We start from the raw sequence: 23,883 nt of genomic DNA on the forward strand, positions 1-23,883 counted from the left end.
CCATGGCATTCTCCTGCCAGGCATAAAACTACATAGAACTGTATATATTCTCTACCTGCAATTCTGAGCTCCCAGCACTCCCCTCCACTCTCACTCTGAGGTCTGGAGGCCTGTCCCCCAGGAGTCCAGATTCTTGAGTGATTTCTTGAGGGGTGTGGACAGGGCTAGACTGCAGCTGGTCAGTGCTGATTCTGTGGCACAGGAGTGAGGAGAGGATGGTCGGCTGAGAGGGAACCACAACCAAGCAGCGGTGCTCCAAGGCACAGAACAGCAGCTGTTTTGGGCAACAATAGGGCTCACTCCTGGATATTCCGCACACCCCCGTCTCCCTGGGCAATGAGAGGAGGCCGGGCATTTTCTCAGGTAGCAACCACCGCAGAACAGATCTGGGATGGAAATGCAGGCCCCATGACTAAAGGGTTTTCCTGAGGCGGTACTAGCCAGGGTGGAGGGCAGGGATGAGAAACATAAGCGCAGAGCCGGGAAGTTCCCAGGGCAGGGCTGATGCAGAGAACTGCTTTACTGAGCCTAAGATGCAAGGGTGGTGGGTTCAAACCCAGCCCCTGCCAAACTGCAACAACAACAAAAAAATAGCCAGGCACTCTGGTGGGTGCCTGTAGTCCCAGCTACTCAGGAGGCTAAGACAAGAGAATCACCTTAGCCCAGAAGCTTGAGGTTGCTGTGAGCTGTGATGCCACAGAACTCTACCAAGGGCAACAAAATGAAACTGTCTCAAAAAAAAAAAAAATTCCCACAAAGTTGTTCTGTTCTGTTCTGTCAGTAACATCAAACAGGGGCAGGACTGGAACTGAGTGAACACCCCCCCAGCCTCCATCAAGCGCCCAAGGTTGTCAGGCCTCACTTCCCCATGCTGGATAGAGGCAGAGCGCAGAGGCCTGGCTGAGCAGGAATAGATTTCCTTGTGATTCAGGCAGGACAAACCCCTGGAATATCAGTTCACTAGAGGCAACTGGGTCAAAGCCCTGCGGGGCTATTAGTGACTGTGTGTGACAGAGGTGCAAGATGGGTAAGGAGGCATCAACTTTCCCAGACTAATCTATTTGCTGGGTGGGTCCTCCTGACTCCACGGAGCACCGGAGCAATCCATATCTGAGTTGTCACCAGACCCCTGCGATCCAGTTGCCAGAGACCTTTTAAACTCTCCCACTTGAGACAGGTGCTGACTGAGACAATTGACTTGGACCATTTGAACTGAGCCAATTGCCTGAGGGGTATCCAAGTGGTGCCCTGGGTGTGTGGTTGTAGGAAGGTTTGATTTTCTTTTTCCAATTGTTGCATGTGGGGGGCAGGGTGACTTAATTGCTGGTATTTCTCCACAGCTGAGACTTCAACCCAGAGTAACTGTTTCACTGGGGTCGAACAGAGACGAGCTGAAAACAAGACAGAACCACTTAGCTCCACCACACCAAACAGGTCCCCAGTTTCTCAAACCATAGCACTGTACGGATCCTCAACAAAGCTCCAGGGGAAAAATCAAACAGTAAAAACAATCATGAGGTGGAATCAGTGGAAACACTCTGGTAACATGAATAACCAGAATAGATCAACCCCCCCCAAGGAAAGATATGGCATAGGTAACTGAAGATCCCATTCATAAATAGCTGGCTGACATGTCAGAAATCGAATTCAGAATTTGGATTGCAAACAAGATTAATAGAATGGAGGAAAATTTGGAATTAGAAATTTGAGGAGAAATTCAAAAGTTGTCTCAAGAATTTAACGAATTTCAAGACAAAACCACCAAGTATTTTGACGCACTAAAGCAAGAATTTGCAGCCCTCGAAGATCTGAAAAACACAGTAGAATCCCTTAGTAGCAGAGTGGAGCATGCAGAAGAAAGGAATTCTGACATTGAAGAAAAAGCCTTTGAACACTCCCAAACTCACAAAGAGGAAGAGAAATGAAGGGCAAAAATGGATCATTCTCTCAGATAGCTCTGGGATAATTCGAAGAAGGCTGATATCTGCCTCATTGGAATCCCTGAAAGTGATGAAGTGGCCTCATAAGGCACAGAGGCCCTTCTCCATGAAATTATGAAAGAGAATTTTCCAGACATGCCAAGAGATTCTGAAATTCAGATAGCAGACAGTTTCAGAATCCCAGAATTACTCAATCTGAATAAGACATCCCCCAGGCATATCATAATTAACTTCACTAAAGTTGAAATGAAGGAAAAAATTCTGAAACCAGCCAGGCGTAAGAAATCCAGTACCTACAAAGGAAATAATATTAGAATGACTGCAGATCTCTCTGCTGAAATTTTTGAAGCCAAAAGAGGGTGGTCACTGACTTTTAATCTCCCAAAGCAAAATAACTTTCAACCCCAGATCCTGTATCCAGCTAAACTGAGTTTCATTTATGATGGAGAAATTAAATACTTTAATGGCATTCATATGTTGAAGAAATTTGCCATAACCAAACCAGCTCTTCAGGATATTCTCAGACCTATCCTCCATAATGACCAGCCCAATCCTCTACCACAAAAGTAAACTCACTCAGAATCTTTTGATCAAACTTCAACTTCCATTTTTAATCTTTGGCGAAAGGATTAAAAATGTCCACTGGACTTTCAAAAAACTCGATACCCAAATATTACCAGACTTATCAATATTCTCCATTAATGTGAACAGCTTAAACTGTCCTCTAAAGAGACACAGGTTAGCTGACTGGATACAAAAACTCAGGCCAGATAATTGCTGCATACAAGAGTCACATCTTACCTTAAAAGATAAATATAGTCTCTGGGTGAAAGGATGGTCGTCCATATTTCAGGCAAATCGTAATCAGAAAAAAGCAGGTGTTGCAATTCTATTTGCAGACACAATAGGCTTTAAACCAACAAAAGTAAGGAAGGATAAGAATGGTCATTTCATATTTGTTAAGGGTAATATTCAATATGATAAGATTTCAATTATTAATATCTATGAATCCAACCAGAATGCCCCTCAATTTATAAGAGAAACTCTAACAGACATGAGCAACTTGATTTCCTCCAGCTCCATAATAGTCAGAGATTTCAACACTCCTTTGGCAGTGTTGGATAGATCCTCCAAAAAGAAGCTGAGCAAAGAAATTTTAGATTTAAACCTAACCATCCAACATTTGGATTTAGCAGGCATCTATAGAACATTTCATCCCAACAAAACTGAATACACATACTTCTCATCAGCCCACGGAACATATTCCAAAATCAATCACACCGTAGGTCACAAGTCTAACCTCAGTAAATTTAAAGGAATAGAAATTATTCCTTGCATCTTCTTGGACCACCATGGAATAAAAGTTGAACTCAGTAACAACAGGAATCTGCATACTCATACAAAAACATGGAAGTTAAATAACCTTATGCTGAATGATAGCTGGGTCAGAGATGAGATTAACAAGAAAATTGCCAAATTTTTGGAACAAATAGACAATGAAGACACGAATTATCAGAACCTCTGGGATACCACAAAGGCAGTCCTAAGAGGGAAATTTATAGCACTGCAAGCCTTCCTCAAGAGAACAGAAAGAGAGGAAGTTAACCACTTAATGGGACATCTCAAGCAACTGGAAAAGGAAGAATATTCCAACCCAAACCCAGTAGAAGAAAAGAAATAACCAAAATTAGTGCAAAATTAAATCAAATTGAAAACAAAAGAATTATACAACAGATCGATAAATCAAAAAGTTGGTTTTTTGAAAAGGTCAATAAAATAGATAAACCTTTGGCTAACCTAACCAGGAAAAAAAGAGTAAAATCTCTAATCTCATCAATCAGAAATGACAAAGATGAAATAACAACAGATTCCTCAGAAATTCAAAAAAGCCTTACTGAATATTATAAGAAACTTTATTCTCAGAAATATGAAAATCTGAAGGAAATTAACCAATACTTGGAAGCACATCACCTTCCAAGACTTAGCCAGAATCAAGTGGAAATGTTGAACAGGCCAATATCAAGTTCTGAAATAGCATCAACCATACGAAATCTCCCTAAAAAGAAAAGCCCCGGACCAGGTGGCTTCACATCAGAATTCTACCAAAACTTTAAAGAGGAACCTTTAAATTCTACCAAACCTATATTACTCAACCTGTTCCAAAATGTAGAAAAAGAATGAAGACTACCCAACACATTCTATGAAGCAAACATCACCCTGATCCCAAAACCAGGAAAAGACCCAACAAGAAAAGAAAATTATAGATCAATATCACTAATAAATACAGATGCAAAAATATTCAACAAGATCTTAACGAACAGAATCCAGCAACACATCAAAAAATTATACATCATAACCAAGTCGGTTTTATCCCATGGTCTCAAGGCTGGTTCAATATACATAAATCTATAAGTATAATTCAGCACATAAACAAATTAAAAAACAAAGATATTATGATTCTCTCAACTGATGCAGAAAAAGCTTTTGATAATATCCAGCATCCCTTCATGATCACAACATTTAAGAAAATTGGTATAGAAGGGACATTTCTTAAACTGATAGAGGCCATCTACAGCAAACCCACAGCCAATAGTATTGAATGGAGTTAAATTGAAATCATTTCCACTCAGATCAGGAAACAGACAAGGCTGCCCATTGTCTCCACTGCTCTTGAACATTGTAATGGAAGTTTTAACCATCACAATTAGGGAAGAAAAGGCAATCAAGGGTATCCGTATAGGGTCAGAAGAGATCAAACTTTCACTCTTCACAGATGATATGATTTTATACCTGGAAAACACCAGAGATTCTACTACAAAACTCTCAGAAGTGATCAAGGAATATAGCAGTGTCTTAGGTTACAAAATCAACACTCATAAATCAATAGCCTTTATATATACCAACAATAGTCAAGCTGAAAAAACAGTTATGGACTCTATTCCATTCGCAGTAGTGCCAAAGAAGATGAAATATTTGGGAGTTTATCTAACAAAGGATGTGAAAGATCTCTATAAAGAGAACTATGAAACTCTAAGAAAAGAAATAGCTGAAAATGTTAACAAATGGAAAAACATATCATGCTCATATCTGGGAAGAATCAACATTGTTAAAATGTCCATACTACCCAAAGCAATATACAATTTTACTGCAATCCCTATTAAAGCTCCACTATAGTACTTTGAAGATCTTGAAAAAATAATACTTCGTTTTATATGGAATCAGAAAAAAACTCGAATAGCCAAGACATTACTCAGAAGTAAAAACAAAGCAGGAGGAATCAGACTACCAGACCTCAGACTATATTATAAATCGATAGTGATCAAAACAGCATGGTACTGGCACAAAAACAGAGAAGTGGATGTCTGGAACAGAATAGAGAACCAAGAGATGAATCTAGCTGCTTACCATTATTTGATCTTTGACAAGCCAATTAAAAATATCCAGTGGTGGGTGGCGCCTGTGGCTCAGTCAGTAAGGCGTCGGCCCCATATACCGAGGGTGGCGGGTTCAAACCTGGCCCCGGCTGAACTGCAACCAAAAAATAGCTGGGCATGTGGCGGGCGCCTGTAGTCCCAGCTACTTGGGAGGCTGAGCCAAGAGAATCACTTAAGCCCAGGAGTTGGAGGTTGCTGTGAGCTGTGTGATGCCATGGCACTCTACCGAGGGCCATAAAGTGAGACTCTGTCTCTACAAAAAAAAAAAAAAATATATATATATATATATATATATCCAGTGGGGGAAAGATTCCCTATTTAACAAATGGTGCTGAGTGAACTGGCTGGCAACCTATAGAAGACTGAAACTGGACCCACACCTTTCACCATTAACTAAGATAGACTCTGACTGGATTAAAGATTTAAACTTAAGACATGAAACTATAAAAATACTAGAAGAGAGTGCAGGGAAAACCCTTGAAGAAATCGGTCTGGGCGAGTATTTTATGAGGAGGACCCCCCAGACAATTGAAGCAGCTTCAAAAATACACTACTGGGACCTGATCAAACTAAAAAGCTTCTGCACAGCCAAGAACAACAGTAAGTAAAGCAAGCAAACAGCCCTCAGAATGGGAGAAGATATTTGCAGGTTATGTCTCCGACAAAGGTTTAATAACTAGAATCCACAGAGAACTCAAACCTGTAAGCAAGAAAAGAACAAGTGATCCCATCACAGGCTGGGCAAGGGACTTGAAGAGAAACTTCTCTGAAGAAGACAGGCACACAGCCTACAGACATATGAAAAAAATGCTCATCATCTTTAATCATCAGAGAAATTTAAATCAAAACTACTTTGAGATATCATCTAACTTCAGTAAGATTAGCCCATATCACAAAATCCCAAAACCAGAGATGTTGGCATGGATGTGGAGAAAAGGGAACACTTCTACACTGCTGGTGGGAATGCAAATTAATGCATTCCTTTTGGAAAGATGTTTGGAAAACACTTAGAGATCTCAAAATAGATCCGCCATTCAATCCTATAATTACTCTGCTAAGTATAGACCCTGAAGACCAAAAATCACATCATAACAAAGATATTTGTACCAAAATGTTTATTGCAGTCCAACTCATAATTGCTAAGTCATGGAAAAAGCCCAAGTGCCCATTGATCCACAAATGGATTAATAAATTGTGGTATATGTACACCATGGAATATTATGCAGCCTTAAAGAAAGATGGAGACTTTACGTCTTTCATGTTTACATGGATGGAGCTGGAACATATTCTTCTTAGTAAAGTATCTCAAGAATGGAAGAAAAAGTATCCAATGTACTCAGCCCTACTATGAAACTAATTTAGGGCTTTCACATGACAGCTATAACCAAGTTATAACCCAAGAATAGGGGGAAGGGAGAGAGGGAAGGGAGGGAGGGGGAAGGATGGGCGGAGGGAGGGTGATTGGTGGGATTACACCTGCAGTGCATCTTACAAGGGTACATGTGAAACTTAGTAAGTGTAGAATATAAATGTTTTAACACAATAACTAAGAAAATGCCAGGAAGGCTATGTTAACCAGTGTGATGAAAACGTGTCAAATGGTCTATAAAAACCAGTGTATGGTGCCCCATGATTGCATTAATGTACACAGCTATGATTTAATAATAAAAAATAAAAAATTAATAAATTATATGGAACACAAAAAAATTAAATTAAATTAAAATATATACTTTTTACATAAATCTGCTTTGTGTATAAAACTCTATTTATATATATACATGCATAGAAAAAGGACTGGGAGGAAAATCACATGATTTATTATGATAAGACTACAGATCCTTTTTTTTTTTTTTTTATTGTTGGGGATTCATTGAGGGTACAATAAGCCAGGTTACACTGATTGCAATTGTTAGGCAAAGTCCCTCTTGCAAGACTACAGATCCTTTTAAAAATTATTTCTGTGCTTTTCATATTTATTATGTTGAACAAATTATTCTCACCATCATAGAAATACACTTTCTTATACAAGATTCGTTCTTCAAAAACCTGATGTATAGACAACTTTCTGGATCACAGCTGTTGCACTAAAACACCTTTATTTAAAAGAAGCATTTTCAAAAAAATAAATAAAAGAAGCATTTTCAAAAAATAAATAAATAAATAAAAGAAGCATTTTCAAGTTTTTAGTTTAATTCCTAAAATATATAAGTCAATTGTAAAACATTCCACATGAGCAATATTAATGCTGATAGTCTGACATAATAAATTTAATTCACATAAAGCCCCAAGAGTTAAAATGTGATTGTTATTAGAAATAATATTATAAATTGTTTTATTTGCAGCACATGTCTGTTTATCTTGAATCCAACCTACTGGAAAACTAAGATAAACATAATTATTCCATGCTGCACAGTTGAAGTGTAATTACTGTTCATAATGAGGACTCTGAGGCATTGCAAGACCCTGAAATGCCTTCTAAGCCACCAAAGAAAGATTGCATTACATTTAGAAAAGCTTCCCTGCTAAGGCAGTTTTATTGTGCTGAATTCTGTAGAAATTGGCTAACCTACATTTGGCAGGTATGGTTAGTTTCAGTACACTAAAATTGTCTACTAATCACAATGCCCTAATCCCTGATGCTTTTGAATAAACTGGAGTATACCAGATTGTCAACCAGAACTTGATCAGAAAGTGGGGGAGTGTAAAACGCCTCTGGGCTTCCTTACTTATTAAGTGAGGGCTGGGAGTTAAAAAGAAACCCAATTTATGGGACTGGAAAAGAAAGAAAGAAATCGTGCAAACAGTTTAAGAGTACCTGGGAATGGCCCTGTCTACAGGTACTCCAGGTTGGCACAGCAGAGTTCCATGAGCGAAGGAATCTGTAGAGAAACCAGCACAACTGCAAAGAGAGGTCAGAAGCCAGAACTGGGCAGGCGCTGAGAGCATGAGGATCCCTGCTGTGGGAACCGCAGGGTGCTCCCTACCCCTCACCCACCCCCCCACAGAGGACAATGGCAGCAAGGACTATTCTTCAGTACTCCCTGGAGGAGACGCCATTTACCACCAGCCTGAGAAATGGAGGACAGGGTCACAGGGCTTTCAAGTTTGAAGTCAGCACCTGGAACAGGGGTCACCCATGGTGTCCTTTTGAAGAACTTCTTTGGGTTTCCTGAAATCAATGGCCAAAGGCCATGTGTTCACTTACACTGTGCTGCCCAGTATGGTAGCCACTGGTCGCATGTGGATATTCAATTTTAAGTCAATTAAAATGAAATATATAATTTTATATATTTTATATATATAAAATTTTATATATTTCATTTTAATTGAAATATATAAATTCATTTTATATATGAAAATTCAAATTTTATATATGAAAATTCAATTTATATATGGAAATTCATTTATATATGAAAATTCATTTAGAATTTAGTACCTCAGCCACATATCAAGTGTTCCATTCCCACAGGTGCCCAGCGGCTACCATTTCAGATGATGCAAATATGAAACACTTCCATCACCACAGACAGTTCTATTGAACTTATAATGAAGTTAACATTGACATATAATAGAGTGGACTACCAGAGTCTCATGAATTTTTAAGATAAGATCTAAGAACTCAAAGAAATTTTGTGCTTACACTTGTCTGCTTTGAGCTGAGACCCCACCCCACCGTCGGCCTCCCCGTGCACCAATTTATTCCCCTCTTCTAGGAGTGGGGAGCCTGAGTCCTCAAGGTCACCTGTGGCCCTCCAGATCTCCAAGTGTGGCCCTTCAACAGAATCCAAAAGTCACAGAACAAATCCTTTTAATAAAATTTGGATTCATTCAAAAGGCTGCCCTCAAGGATCTAGAAGGCTACATATAACCCCAAGGACACAGATTCTCCTCCCTTGCATGATCAGTTTCAAGAACCAGAGAAGATTTTGAGGTATTCTATTCTTTTGGGCTCTTTCTACTTCTAAGCAGCTTCTCACCCACAGATAATAATCAGCTACTCTTTTTTTTTTTTTTTTCATGAAAAATCTGTTTAATATATACTATGATAATTGATAACATTACTAGTATTTACTATAAAATATGAAATAACAAAAAATACTCAAGAGAACAAAATAGCTCTTTAAAGAAATGCCCTGTTCTTCAAAATTTAATCAGCTACTCTTAAAAGAAGAAAAGTAAGCTTAAAATTTTTTCCATCCCAAGTCTTCAAGACCCAGTTGTTCCAACTCTTCTCATCCTTTCACTGAGCAAAATCAAGAGATGGAGAGTCACAGGCAGGCTTACCCAGTCCCCCAGCTTGAAGACAGGTCAGCTCCGCCCAGAAAGGGGCAAATGTTTGTGACTCAAAGGGCTCTTTCCAGAGTAATTTTAGCATTTATTAGTCATTGTGTGCTCTAGAATACACGGGTGTCTCTAAGGACCTACTGCTTCCTGCAGCCAATGGTTTAACCTCCACCCCACCTTGGTGAGGTCCATGCAGCTTGAGAAGAATGCTCTCTAGCCCAACAATTGACTGTATCTTAAGCACAATAAGTTGATCTTTAAAAAAAAAAAAAAAAAAACAGGGCTGAAAGTCAAACCTTGTAAAATAATTCAGACATTTTATACTTGTTCTGATTACATACAATTCCCACAAGAAGGGAAGTACCTTTAAAATAAGGACTATTCAATACTAGTACAGGATTTCCTCTTGTTGTTGATAATTTCCTCCTAACAGAAGACAAGACGCAGTCCAAAGCAAATTCAAAGGAGGTGTCCAGAGACAACTCGGCATCTACATTCTGTGGGGAACATTGTTCAATCTAATTGATGTTTTCCTTGCAAAGCGATAGAGTGAGTGGGACTATTTTTATCCAGAACAGAATAGGTTCCCCTAAACTTATGATTCTCCAGATTTATATATAGTCAGAATCACAACTTGTACCTTTCCAAAGTCAATGTTTCCATGAAATAAGTTACAAACAATAGACAAATTTAAATGCCAAGCTATGTTCTCACTCAGCAGGCAAAGTTTACCAGCTTTAGAGTTTTGAATTGTAAAAATTCTGGTTCAGCCACTACATTTTCAATGGATTCTATCTTCTCAGCAAGGATGGTGCATAGAAAAGAGCCCTCAACCTTCATGAGATTAAAATGCTTTCTTCTCATAGACATAGATCTATAATCAGTTTAAGTTACCTGTAGAGGCCAATGCCTTTTAGTTATATAGGGCCAAACTCTCCAAGCACACAATAAACCTTGACTCTTGTATACACAACGGCAGTAAATCAGTAAGCATGTTTTGGCAGAACATTTTTCCAATTTCCTCCTTTCAGTCAGAGACGCACAATTCAACCTTCACAATTTGGCCTGGCTTTCTAGAAATAAACTAAGGTTGTCCTTTTTCATCCAATTACTTAAACACACCCAATAGAGAAGGTGATTACTATTTTGGAATGAATTGGACAAAAACTATGATTATGCAAAATAAAGCTGCCTGAAAGGGGGAAAATATAATGAAATAGTGATAGGAAACGTCTAAGTGCTCAATCATCACATGGACTATTTAGTATTTTAAGATGAGAACTTTTTTTTTATTAAATCATAAACACATAGATCATGTATACATTAACGCATTTATGGGGTACAATGTGCTGATTTCATATAGAATTAGGAGCGTTTACATCACACTGGTTAACATATACCTCATCTCATTTACTTAATTATTGTCTTAAGACATTTATACTCTATTAAGATGAGAACTTAAAGTGAAAGGACACTAGTCAATCTAGGCCAGAGTTTAGCTATAGTAAATGTTTTTTGAATGAGCAAATGAGGAATAGATATGCAATCACATTAGTTTTCACATCAATATTATATTTTTCCAGGTCACATCAGCTATCTGGTGATAAAAATAAATTCACAATAAGAGCAAAAACAACACTATTTCTTTGGCTTCCTTTTTTCCCACTGTGGTGCTCATAGAGGTTAAGAAAGTGGGCTCAGGATTCAGACATATGGTGTTAGAATTCCAGCCCCAATGCTTACTAGGTGTGTGCTAGTCATGGGCAAGTTGCTTACTTTCTCTGGTTTCCTCATCTGCAGAGCAACTATAACAACCTACCTCATTGTACCATGAAGGTTAAGGGAGATAAGGGATACAGTGAGCTGACCTAAGGCCTGGCCCACCATAATCATATACTGTTATGAACTATTACATTATTATATGTCATATTATACATTATTAAAAGATCATCATGTTGCTGTTTTATACCAATCTTGTGTCCAATTCTTCCTGATGAGTTTCTTTTAGTGGCCAAGGCTGACTCTTCTAGCCTGAAGATGACATTTTTCTCCTCTCCTGCTTAGCAGCTGCTACCAAGTTGCCTGAGTCTCCTCAAAGCTGCCAAGACCACAGGAGCATCGTGTCCGCCTTGCATCCTTTCCAAATGCTCTGTGCTCAGGAGACGTCCCTCTCTGGAGCAGGGGCTGTCCGATTCTCCAACCAGCTTTAAGACTGAAGTGTGGAGAAAATGCCTTCATCCCAAATCACTTGAGGTTGCAGTTCAGGCAGGGTCTCAGGGCCATACTGTCCTAGTGAAATAACCTTTCAGATTCTCTGCACCCTCTTGGTTGCAAGCCCTGCCATGGGTCCTCGGGGACTGAGCTGGAAGAAAATCAAAGTGACAGACACCACACTGTATCTTAGCATTCTAAACAGAGCCTTGTCTTCTGAAGGTGCTCGTCCTTGTTTTTCTCAGTTCCCTCTTCTCTTGAGTGTTTCCAGAAGGTGCCTGGGTCCTTTCCATAAATCAGCTACTGTCCCCCTGTCTACATCCTGGGGCAGAGCCAGCCTGTGTTCTTTGACTGAAGCCACGTAACTCTCTGGAAGAAATGAAGAGCAATTCCTCAAGCCTGAAATATTTGGTCAAAATATCATTAAAATGCTATGTAATAAACCCCCAGAGAGCTAGCCCAGATCCCTGCACAGCCTCAGAAGGTTTAGCAGGTGGAAGATCCAATCCGTTAACATTACTCCATTTATCCATGGGGACCCCTCACCCAAACTCACAAGGGTTCCTCAAGTTGTAATTCCTCAGTCTTCTCATTCCCCAACCTTGTGTCGCAGCTTTGTCAGCTGGGACTTCCAACCTCAGCTGCACACTGGGCACATGTCATTGCAATCCTTGCTTCTTCAGAACTGAAGGGATTTATTTTTCAGTAAAACAGAATGTTTAGTAGTAATTTTAATAAAGCCCACTCAGGATAGATCCAGATATGGTCAGCCCTGAAACTTAAACAATTTGAAGGTCCACTTACATTACAGAAAGATCATTTATTTTTACAATTTTTACAAAAATATACAAGTAGGTGGGCACATTGCCAGAGCCCTCCCCCAGGCTTTAGAAGGAATCCATGCAAGTGGGAGGCTCTGAAGCGCCCCCAGACATCCGCCTCTGATTGTACCTGCGCTCCTTATGGCCACATGCCCTGAATGCATTACATGCTTGTGGCAACCACAGTATAAACACCAACAGAAGTGTTTCAGTGTCTCCTTGATTGTCCCAAAGCTGCAGGCAGCCCTGTAAGCAGGGGGGAAAACGCGCCACTTAAACTTCATTAACTCTGTTGACGATATGGAAGGCTGACCACAAACATACGCAAGGTAAAATTGTGTGTCTTTTTAACTTGATTTAGCTCAATGTTCTTAATTGTCTGGTAGTCTTGGGGTTTTCTTATTGCTTGTTAGACTTAAACTTGGTTTGTTTGCTGTTACATGCGCTGAGAAATAGCCTTTTTTATCTGGTTGCATTGAGCATCCTTGGAGGTCCCCCCACCCTGGAGGGGAGGAGTTGAGCATTGTTTTGTTCTGTTTTGTTCCTGAACTCTACGAATAATAGAAGAAATGATATTGTTTGTATTGGGTGCACCTGCTTCCCTAAACCAGAGTGAGGTGTTTTGTTATTTTTTCCCCTCTCCTCCCCCATTCTCTTTTTATCTTGGCTGCAGGAGCTTTGTTGTTTGGTGGGAATTTAAGTGGCTCCTGCTTTCTTAGGGAACTTCCTATCCCAGGGAATTCAGAGATTCTCCCCAGGGGCCCCCAGAGACTGTATTGTTTTATTGCCCCCACCTCACCCCACCCCCTTCCACATAAACCACATAAACATGCACCCAAACACACAACAAGTTTTTAAAAGAGCAAAAGTACTGTAATCCTGTAAAGGTTTCCTGTGTACATGTGCATTTGTGAGCGTGTGTATGTGTGTGAATGTGCTTTGACACCCATGTTTGCATATCACACAAAGAGAAATGGAAATCTGGCTGGTTTCTATGTGCATTTTCTTGATCTGGAATACAGCAAAGGTAAATGCTGTAATTTCTTCTCTTGCTTCCTAAGTTACAAAACAGCTCCAGGTCACCAACTCCTTGACCCTCCTTCTTCTCTGTCCCATGCTCGTCTTTACCAAAAACCCCCAGGCTGGGGTCATTGGACAGAGCCCACCACAAAGCCCACCCCAGAGACTGCACTAGGTGCACTGTACAGGGAGAAAGGCCCATCTAATCGCATTTTGTGGATCTCTCAGGCAACCAGAGTTATGCCCCGCTTCATCTTTGTGACCCCAGGTCCTGGCAAAGAGCCCCACATGCAGGGCCAATGCAGTAAATATTTGCAGAATGAATGTTGAATGATGTGACTGTGAGCAAGCCCCTCACAACTCTGGCTCTGATTTTCTTCCTCATAAATGAGACAGCTGACCTCTTGGATTCTTTCCAATGCTATTATGATTCTCTTTGTCCAAAATGGATTTGGATTTATCTCTTTATATCAGTTAGGATTAGATGCATGCAACAAGAAAAAATAAAATAGCATCTTAAAACAAGATGAATTCCCCCCTCATATAAAAGAAGTCCAAAAGTAGGCCCCTCACAGCTCCCGAGTGTCATCAGGGAATCAGGCTGCCATCTTCTTGAAATGCCATCCTCCATCCACAATGGCTGCTGTCCACCACACCAGCCACCATGTCCTACTTTCTGGATCAGCAGGAGAAGAAAGTGTGAGAAGACAAGAGGAACCCCTTTGCAGCTGACCACAATTATGTGCTGTCCTAAAAGTCTCACTTGACATTTTGCTTACATCTCATTTGCCAGAATTTATTCACTTGGCCAAACCTACCTGCAAGGAACTCTGTGTGTGTGTGTGTGTGTGTGTGTGTGTGTGTGTGTGTGTGTGTGTGTATATATATTTTGGATGAGCACAATATTGCCCCCAATGAAAACCAGGATCCTATTACAAAGAAAGGTAGGTTGAATGGATATTGGTGTCAAGTAGCGATCTTACCACACTCACTCATCATCATTTGGCCTCGTTTACAATCTGAAGCAATTGTTCCATCACCTTCCTCTCCTTTGAGAACTTACATAAAGATTTCTCAAATTCTGATGACATTTTCACTAGTCCTTAGAAAATCGAGAGAGAAGAAGAAATTAAAAGATAATGCAATATGTTTTTCAAATGCTGGCTCTATTTACAATTTAATGTATTTGGCATAAAGAACTGCTCTTTGTCCTGCAATTATATTTTTTCTCTATTTTTCATGTGAAAATTTGCTTTTTTGTGAAATGATGTTCATAACAGATGACAGTTTATTTTTATTAATTTTTATTAATGCCCTTACCTTGAAAAATAAAATTGTAAGTTCTATCTCCGTTGAGTCACCTGATTCTTTTTTTAAAACTGGTCCTCTAAATCCAAAATTCTAGGAGCATCACCTTGGGTCATTTCCTCCTCCATCTTCATCCTAATTTTCAGCAACTGGTCTCTCACTCATTGCTTAGACACTTTTCTCAACACAACTTTCCTCTTTTCATTTTTCAAAGCAGCAATTGGCAACTTGGTTGCACATTTCTGGGGATTTTAAGAAATATTGATGCCATTCCAGAGCTTTTGATTTAATGGGTCTGGAGTGTGAACTGGCTATTGGGATTGTCTAAATTTCCCCAGGTGACTTTCATATGCAGCCATGTGGGGAGCCATTGTCCTGAAGCATCATTAACAGGAGGTTATCATGTATCCAGGGTCACGAAGCCATAATTATGGTAGAAAGTGAACAACACTTCAAAATCAATTTTAAATATCTATGTCCTAGGAAAAAAAAAGTCCCTAGTGTCCATCCTCTCCACTGGGAAATTCTTCCTGGCTGAAGATTTACACCAGCTACAATTTAACTTCCTCCCCACAGGCCCTCTCTTCCCCTCAAGACCTTTTCCTCCCCTCTCTAGCACCCTGTCCCTAACTCTGGCATTTCTAATATATAAAATTCTGCCATAATATGGTAAGTGGTCCCCAAAAAACTGCAGGGGTGAGTTACTGTGAAATTAATGAAATGACCCTAGTCTAGGTTGGCCAGCTAAAAATTTGGAAATCTGGAAAAGATATTCCATCTAGTGGTTATTTAATAGTCTGGCTAAAATAGCAACAGGGCTCATTCTGGATGCTCTGCCCCACCAGGAATTCTAGGACGACAGCAGAGATTCCAGGATCTCTGGCAGCTCTGAGGAGACTGGACAGGACAGCACCAGGAATCATCTGCCCCCCAAAACTCCCAAATAAGGTGCCTCTATGCCCTGATTGTCTTTGCTGCAGTGTTCCTTATTCCTCGCTTTCCTGTCCACCACTTTTCCCCTCATCCCATCCCAACCCCACTGCAGAGGAGCACTTCTGACAAGCCTAGACAAAACTCAGGGGTGACCAGGCAGAGGAAGGGAGTTGGTGACCATGCTATTGTCCTCAAGAGCTCATCTAAACCACCATACCCAGAATTCCCCAGCTTTCCTAGTCAAACACACCCACTTCCGCATTCTACACCCCGAAACAGATCTTCTCCCTCCCTGTGGAATTTGGGGTTCCTTGGGGATTACCAAGATCAAACTGCAAAAAGCTTATTCAATTTGCATTATTTTATTCTTCCTGGCACTCCTATTATATGCCAGGCATTGCACTAAGTACTTTATCCCTATTTAACTTCACAGCGATGTCATGAAGAAGGTTCTGTTAGCATCCTATTTTGCAGATGAAGATTAAGGCTCAAAAAGCTTAAATAGACCAGGCCAGGCACTGTGGTTCACATCTGTAACCCTAGCACTCTGAGAGGTCAAGGTAGGTGGATTACTTGAGCTCAGGAGTTCCAGACCAGCCTGAGCAAGGGCAAGACCTGTCTCTATTAAAAACAGTACAAAATAAAACTAGCTGCATGTTGTAGCATGCCTGTATTCCCATCTACTGAGGAGGCTGAGGCAAGAAGATCAGGTGAGTCCTGGAGTCTGAGGTTTCTGTGAGCTATGACACCACAGCACTGTACCCAGGCTAAAATAGTCTGGCTAAAATATCCACAGGGCTCATTCTACCATAATTATGGCTGCATCAATATGCTGTTGATATTGCCAGGGCAATAGCTTGAACTCTGTCTCAAAAATAAATAAATAAATACATAATAAATTTAAAAAATGCAAGTTTAAGTAATTTGTTTCAACTGGTAACCTGAAATGAACCAGATTTAATTCTAAATTCTTCTCCATAATAAAAGGGTTTCAGGCTTACAGCCATCTACATCAACAGACTTAAAACTTTGGATTGTATATTCCATAGGACAATCTGGAAAAACTATCCTTAACATATTGTAAATTGGCACCTACACAATAGATGCAGAAAAAACATTTGACAAAATTCAATATCTTTTAATGATTTTTTAAAAACTCTCAATAAAAAGGTATGGAAAGAACTTACCTCACAATAAAGACCATAAAGCCCACAGCTTACATAATTGGTAGAGAAAAACTGAAAGCTTTTCCTCTAAAATCTGGTATAAGGCAAGGAGGCCCACTCTCACCACTTCTTTTTTCCATGAAAATATTCACACAAATAGCAGCTTTATTGGTAATAGCCCAAAATTGGAAGCAATGCAAATGTCCATCAACAAGTGACGCCTTAGTGCAATGACATGTGTGACTCGGCAATAAAAAGAAACAAACTGCTTATACACGTAACTAGATGGATGAACCTCAGAAACATTAGGCTGAGAGAAAGAAGCTGATTCTATTTATACAAAATTCTAGAATGGACAAAACTACTCTATAAAGACAGAAAGTGAAAGCTGATGAGGCCAGTGGTAGCCTGGGGTGGGAAAGTGTTGTAAAAAGTCATGAGGAGATATCTGGGGTAAAGCAAATATCCCATATATTGATCATAATAGTGGTTATATGAGTATAGGTACTTGTTAGAACTCATTGAACTGTATGCTTAAAATGGGTGCATTTAATTATGTGCAAAATATACCTCAATACAATTCAGATTGGGGATGAGTGAGGGCATGGTTATCCTTTGCAATAAAGGGGAAGGCTCTGTGTTAGCACAGAGGTGGAAAGGTTGAACTAGCAAATCAAGAATTGCATACATGTGGCAATTCAGCATCTGAAGATTTAAAACTTTAAAACATTTGTATCTAGGTATCCCTCGCCCTTGGAAAGTTTTAAAACCTCTAGCAAATTTCTTTCACAACATCCATGAAAACCAGGATCCTATTACAAATAAAGGTGGGTAGAATGGACATTCATACCCCCACCATTCCACCCCACAAGGAGTTTGTTCCATTTTCAGGTTGTTGTATCCATTAGAAAGAATCACAGGAGACCCCTTACCAAGCTGAATTGAGTCCGGGTGCCAAAAAAAAAAAAAAAGCTTAAACTTTAGATCTGCCATAAAATCCTAGCTTTGCTTTTTAACAGTTGGAAGATTTTGGACAAGTGTCTTCGCCTTGCAAAATCTCAATTTCCTGCTCTGTAAATGGAGATAATTACACTGACCTTTCAGAGTAGCCATTCTTAAAGATTGAACACACCGTATGTCATAGAGTAAGCACTGAATAAAGAATTGGTGTCATTTAACCGATTCCTGAGCCTTCTAACTATGCCATCATCCAGCTCACATTTCTATTACTGTTCTGGGAGATGGTGAAACACTTAGTCCACACCTTGCTGCAGTACAGATCCATTATTATGCAGTGTGGTCCAGCACAGGAAGCCTTTCCAAAAGGAAAAGAAGTTTGTAAGTCATGGCTTATTCTTTGTAAACTCTGGGGAGCTGCTGCTTTTCATCACGTCTTTTTATAAGCATTCCTGGTGGCAATGTTAATGATTTGTCTTAAAACTTCACCCTGTATTAACATTAACAATAGTACAGAAAATCTATTTTCTCTTCAAAAGTATTCAGTCTTCCAGTATCTCTTTTGTGCTCCACTCTTCCTCCAAATCTCCAACACCGGTGTGGCAATCCGTGCCTAAGCTTCTTTCGTTTGCTGGGGCGTCATTCCTTTGACAATGCATGCACTTCTCCACTGAGCGAAGAATAACTAAGAAATAGTGGGTTTTGGTTTTTGATTTTGGTTTTGGTTTTTGCAATAACTGCTTTCAACTGTATACCAACAAATCTCCTTTTGCTTTCTCTTAATAATGTCTTAGACACATTAAAGAATTTTCTCATTGCTTTCCATAAACAAAAAGCCAGTCCGTTTTTAAATGCCAATCTTCTTTTTCATTTAAAACTAATCCCTCTTCCTGATGTCAGCCAAAGTGTGGGAGGAAGGCTTGGGAAGAAGGAGAGGCACCGTCTGCCCTTGACTTCTCTTCCTCCTCCTGTACCTTGCAGAGTAGGGATGGGCTTCGTTGTTCTAGGCTAGTTTGGATTCTAGTATTCCTCCCCAAGATTAGCTCCCTGGTTGAGGGAGAGAGATGAGGGAAGAAAACACCTCCTCATACAAATTGGAAGGAGGGACCATGTTCTCAGGCTGGCTCTGCTGTTTTCCTTGTGCTGCTGGAGGCCTCTGCTGATGTGACGCTTCCCAAGTAGATGGTGTGCACGGTATTTTAGGGGAGATGTTCAGCTTCATCCTAATCCCCTGCATTTCCAAGAAATGCACCCTGTGCAGAAGGAAGCAACTGTTTCCTTGAGCCCTAAATCCACTTTCCATGAATCTTATCACCTCGCATAGCCACCACAGTCCCTTATGAAACCTTTTAACTCACCTACTCCCTACAGGGAGGAGAGTTAAAAAAAAAAAAAAACAGTAGGCCAGCTCCTTACAATGCCAATAATTTCCTTTCTCATCCCTTTCCCCAGTCTTCTCATGTAAGCTGGGGTGAAGTTCAGCTACGGGGGCTTTTATTGAACATGGAAGGGATGGTTTGGCCTTCTGTTAAAAACCCTGTAGGTGGAATTACGCCCCAAGGGAGTTTGGATTCTTTAGAATGTAAGGTCTTCCTGCTTCTACACACGCAGCTTGTTCACAGATAAAAGAAATAGCTGCACTCAGGATCCTTCTACAAACCCATTGCAGACTGATGGCCAGAACCCAGGTTAGTGGTGCAACTCCCTGCCTATTACAACTCTACTGGCCTCTGTGTGAGGGTCTGAGTCTCCACCTAAGAACCACTGGCCTTTACTTTCATACAATTCTTACTCAAAACAATAGCTTACCTACTCATCTTTCAGCCTCCAACTTATCACAGACTATGACATCCTGGTTCCTCTAACCTTTTCACATTTAGTTTAAACACTTTGTCTATATTACTGTCTTGTGAACCCTGAGTGGTATGTACTCTGTTCCCATGATGGAACTTCTGTTGTTCTCTACATTTTTATAAACACGGTTTAGTGTGTTCCCCCCACCCCCATCCCAAAAGGTCATACTAAAATGCACCAAGGCAAAAAACATTGAGTCATCCTAACTGGAGAGAAAGAAGGTGGAAAGAAGATGAATGAAGAGCCTATCAAAGGAATAGAAGAAAGACGGGCAATGTCCCTACATTCCCACTAGTCACACACAAAAAAGGGAAATAGACTTGAAGAAGAGTGATGTTTGAGTTAGATTTTTTTTTTTTTATTGTTGGGGATTCATTGAGGGTACAATAAGCCAGGTTACACTGATTGCAATTGTTAGGTAAAGTCCCTCTTGCAATCATGTCTTGCCCCCATAAAGATTTTTTTTTTTAAAGCAGGATTTTATAATAGTGAAGAGAAAGTTCTGAAGTGAAATGTAAAATCACCTACCCTGCTAGTTTTTAAAATAAAAGATTGGAACTGGGAGCTGGAGGGGCTAGAGACACACCGATTCGTATCTCTTTTCCTCTGCTTCTTAATGCAACTACAGGGTCGATTAGATTTATACATTCATCTAAGAAATATTTTTGGAGATCCTCCAATACACTAAGTGCTATTTTAAGTGACAGAACTATAAAAGTGAACTACCAGGCCAAAACAGACAGTAAACAAATATTAATAAATAATGAAATATGCGTACACTCTGTCCGATAATGCTAGACACATGGAGAAGACCACGGAAGAGGAAGGGGCGGTAGAGAGCGCTGGGAGTGCGGATGGAGAGCAGAGGGAGTGTTTCACAGGGCTGTGAAGGGGAGACCTCACGGGGAAGGTGACCTCTGAACAGGGCCTCAAGCAGACTGCAGTTTACAGAGAGATTAGCAGACAAGCACGGGAAGAACGTTCCAGGCAGTGCCAAGGCCCGCAGGTGACAGCATACCAGGCACGTTCCTGAAACAGCGGAGAGCAAGTGTCAGGGGAGAAGTGGTGAAAAACAAGCCACAGGAAATGAGGTCCAGCGGATCACCAAAGGCTCAGATATGCCATGCTTTAATTTTATGATTCAATCCCACATTTGTGAAACATTTCTGTGATACTAGGAACAGAATTATGCTTCAGGAGAGACATACCTATATACGTACACACGTAAAATGTAGCTATAGAAAGTTATCGGTCATTAACTCTCTCAGAGAGAACAGCTAGTCTTTTTCTGGCCAAAACATGTTTTCAAGTCTCTTCTGCTAGATCAAGACATAGATGACCTCACAACTACCTGAGTGACTAAGAATTTTCAAATTTAGGCATAGTCTTCTAACTTGAGTATAGGTCAAACCCCAACATAAGGCACGTAATAAAACAATACTAAGAGTAGATCCGATGGGAAATTTCATAAACAATAAAGATTCATGATATTGCAACCCATTAATACAAAATCCAAAAACCTGTCTATGCTCCCAGACCCACCTTTCAGAGGGACGTTTTTTACCTTGGGTTTTCTGGGACATATAGGCTTAGGGGAACATTTCTGTAGTAAATACATATCGGTGACTACAGACAGCTCAGAAGGAGAGATCTGAGTGTCCTTTTTTTTTGCTGTTTTTTTCTCCTCTCTCCCTGCCTCCACCCCAAAGCAGAACACTGAAGGATCTGAGAGAAAAGCCCTGCAGCTCATCAAGATCAAGGAGGGCTTTATATTTCAGATTGAATTTAAAAACAGCTTGCTTTTTGCCGGGACTTCTTACTTCCTGAAATCAGACGGCACCTTTTGGTACTTCAGCGTGCTGAGTCACAAGCAAGCTACACACTCACTCTTTCATTTTAAGGCCACCAGGCCGAGAACTTGTCTTCTTCCATGGTAAAATGAACACCAGGACCAAGTCAGAGCACCTGGAAAAAGTGTCAAGACTTAGAACAAAAAGGCTGCTTTTGCTTATCTCTTCTTGCTTTATTTTACCTGGAGGAAATCTGACAATCCAGTAATTTTTTTAAAACTCTGCCTATGATCATTACGTGATATCGCCTACAGCTACCTAATCGCTGCATTGTTCCTATTATTTTAGGCTTCTGTTTATTCATTTAGTATATTCAAAGGCCATGCATGACAAAGATCTTTGAGAGCTCTAGCCCTCCACAGAGCCATTCAGTTTAGAGATGTTGGGTTAGGGACCGATATCTTAGGCCCCTAGAGAAGTTGAGAAATGGCTGAGGCCCACTGGCTCAGTCTCACTGGCAGACAGGTTTTGATGAATTATTTACCAATCAATAAAAAGTGGACAATGTCACATAAAAAAATCCAAAATTGGTGATGCTTTTATTTGAAAAGATCTGCCAACAGAGAACCAAAATTTGTGTGTGGAAACAACTGGTGTGACCTTTCAGCCAGACCTTGAAACAGAATGGGTGTGGGGAACGCATGCTCTCTGCATTAATCACTCGCTGGCCTGATCCGACTACCTTTCTCCCCAAAAGTGCCTATGGCTGTGAGCGTGCACTTAGGACCTCCATCCAGTCCAAGTACTTTATTTAACCAATGAGTAAAATGGGGTTCAGAGAATTTTAATGATTTATACAAGGTCACTCAATAAGGTAAAAACAAAACTGGAGCCAGAGTTCTGGTCACCTTCCCAGGATGCCCACATTCCCCGGAGCTCTACTTGTGAAAGAAATTGGGCCACTTGAAGCATCATCTCAGATGATGTTAGCGCTAAAGTTATTTTAATTATAAATTGTCACTGGAAACTAATGAAGGCATCAAAGCTGTGATACGTGTACAGACCACAAGGGCTAGAGAAAAGTCTAACTAAGAGAAAGAATATTTTCTGAGGGATTTTAAATTTAAGTGATCTATATTTAAAATATCGTGATTTTAGTGAGTCACAGAGTGGGGCAATGAAAAGCAGAATAAAAATTGCATCTTAATTTAGCTATACTGAATAAATTAGAAACAATATTTCTTGGATTTTTCTGTTAAGAAGCTTTTTATGTGAGAATTCTGCCTATCCATCCTTCACTTCATTAATTCACAGTAATATATTTAATTTAATTAAATAGGTAATTATTGAGGCTGGTGATATTACAAGTTATTTTCCTCACAAGGCAAACATATAGGTCATCTAAAAACCTTTTCTGTACAAGGGTAGGTGTATCATAAACATGTATCTATATAATACAAAAGTATGCTGGCACTAATGATGCTGATGTTCATTTTTTCTTACTGCAATAATTCAAAATAGAAATAGAGGGGTTTTCTGACATTCCTTTTTCTATACACTACTGGCTCGTAATTGTAAAGCTCTGACTCCACCTGCACCACTCCCAGACAACTGTCACCTTGAGGGGGCTTAGAAAGAAACTATTACTATGAAAAGTATGTAATCTGGAAAATGTCCTGCCAGGCCTCTCCCTCCAAAAAAGGAAAAGTACTACCCAGATCATGATAGAGCTGTCATTGCTGGGACTGGTGTAACATGTTAACAATATTTATAGTTTCACAGCTCTTCCAGCAGAGCCAGCAAAATGAAGCTTAACTTCTTGCCACATTAGCAGCCATCTAAACCTGTGTAACAGCAACAGAATCTAAGACAGTAAGCACAATGCTGTTCAGTAATGCTGTAATGCCATTGGAAATCGCAGTTGCTAAAATTAAACTGACACTTGGCAGAAATTATCATAACACTGTTCATCACAGCCACATGACAGACAGAAAGAGTGTGTGGCACAGGCAGAGCTAAGCAAAACTGTGCGTCACAAGAGGGACCAACATCTGAGGCCAAAGAAGGTTTGAGAGGAATCTAGCATTGCAAACTGACAATCACACAAATGCCAGTCTCCCATCCCTTCACACAGACTCAGAAATCCTTGCTGCTCAAGTTCACAG

The sequence above is a fragment of the Nycticebus coucang genome, chromosome 13 (assembly GCF_027406575.1).
Source record: "Nycticebus coucang isolate mNycCou1 chromosome 13, mNycCou1.pri, whole genome shotgun sequence".
In the NCBI taxonomy this organism is placed as follows: Eukaryota; Metazoa; Chordata; class Mammalia; order Primates; family Lorisidae; genus Nycticebus; species Nycticebus coucang.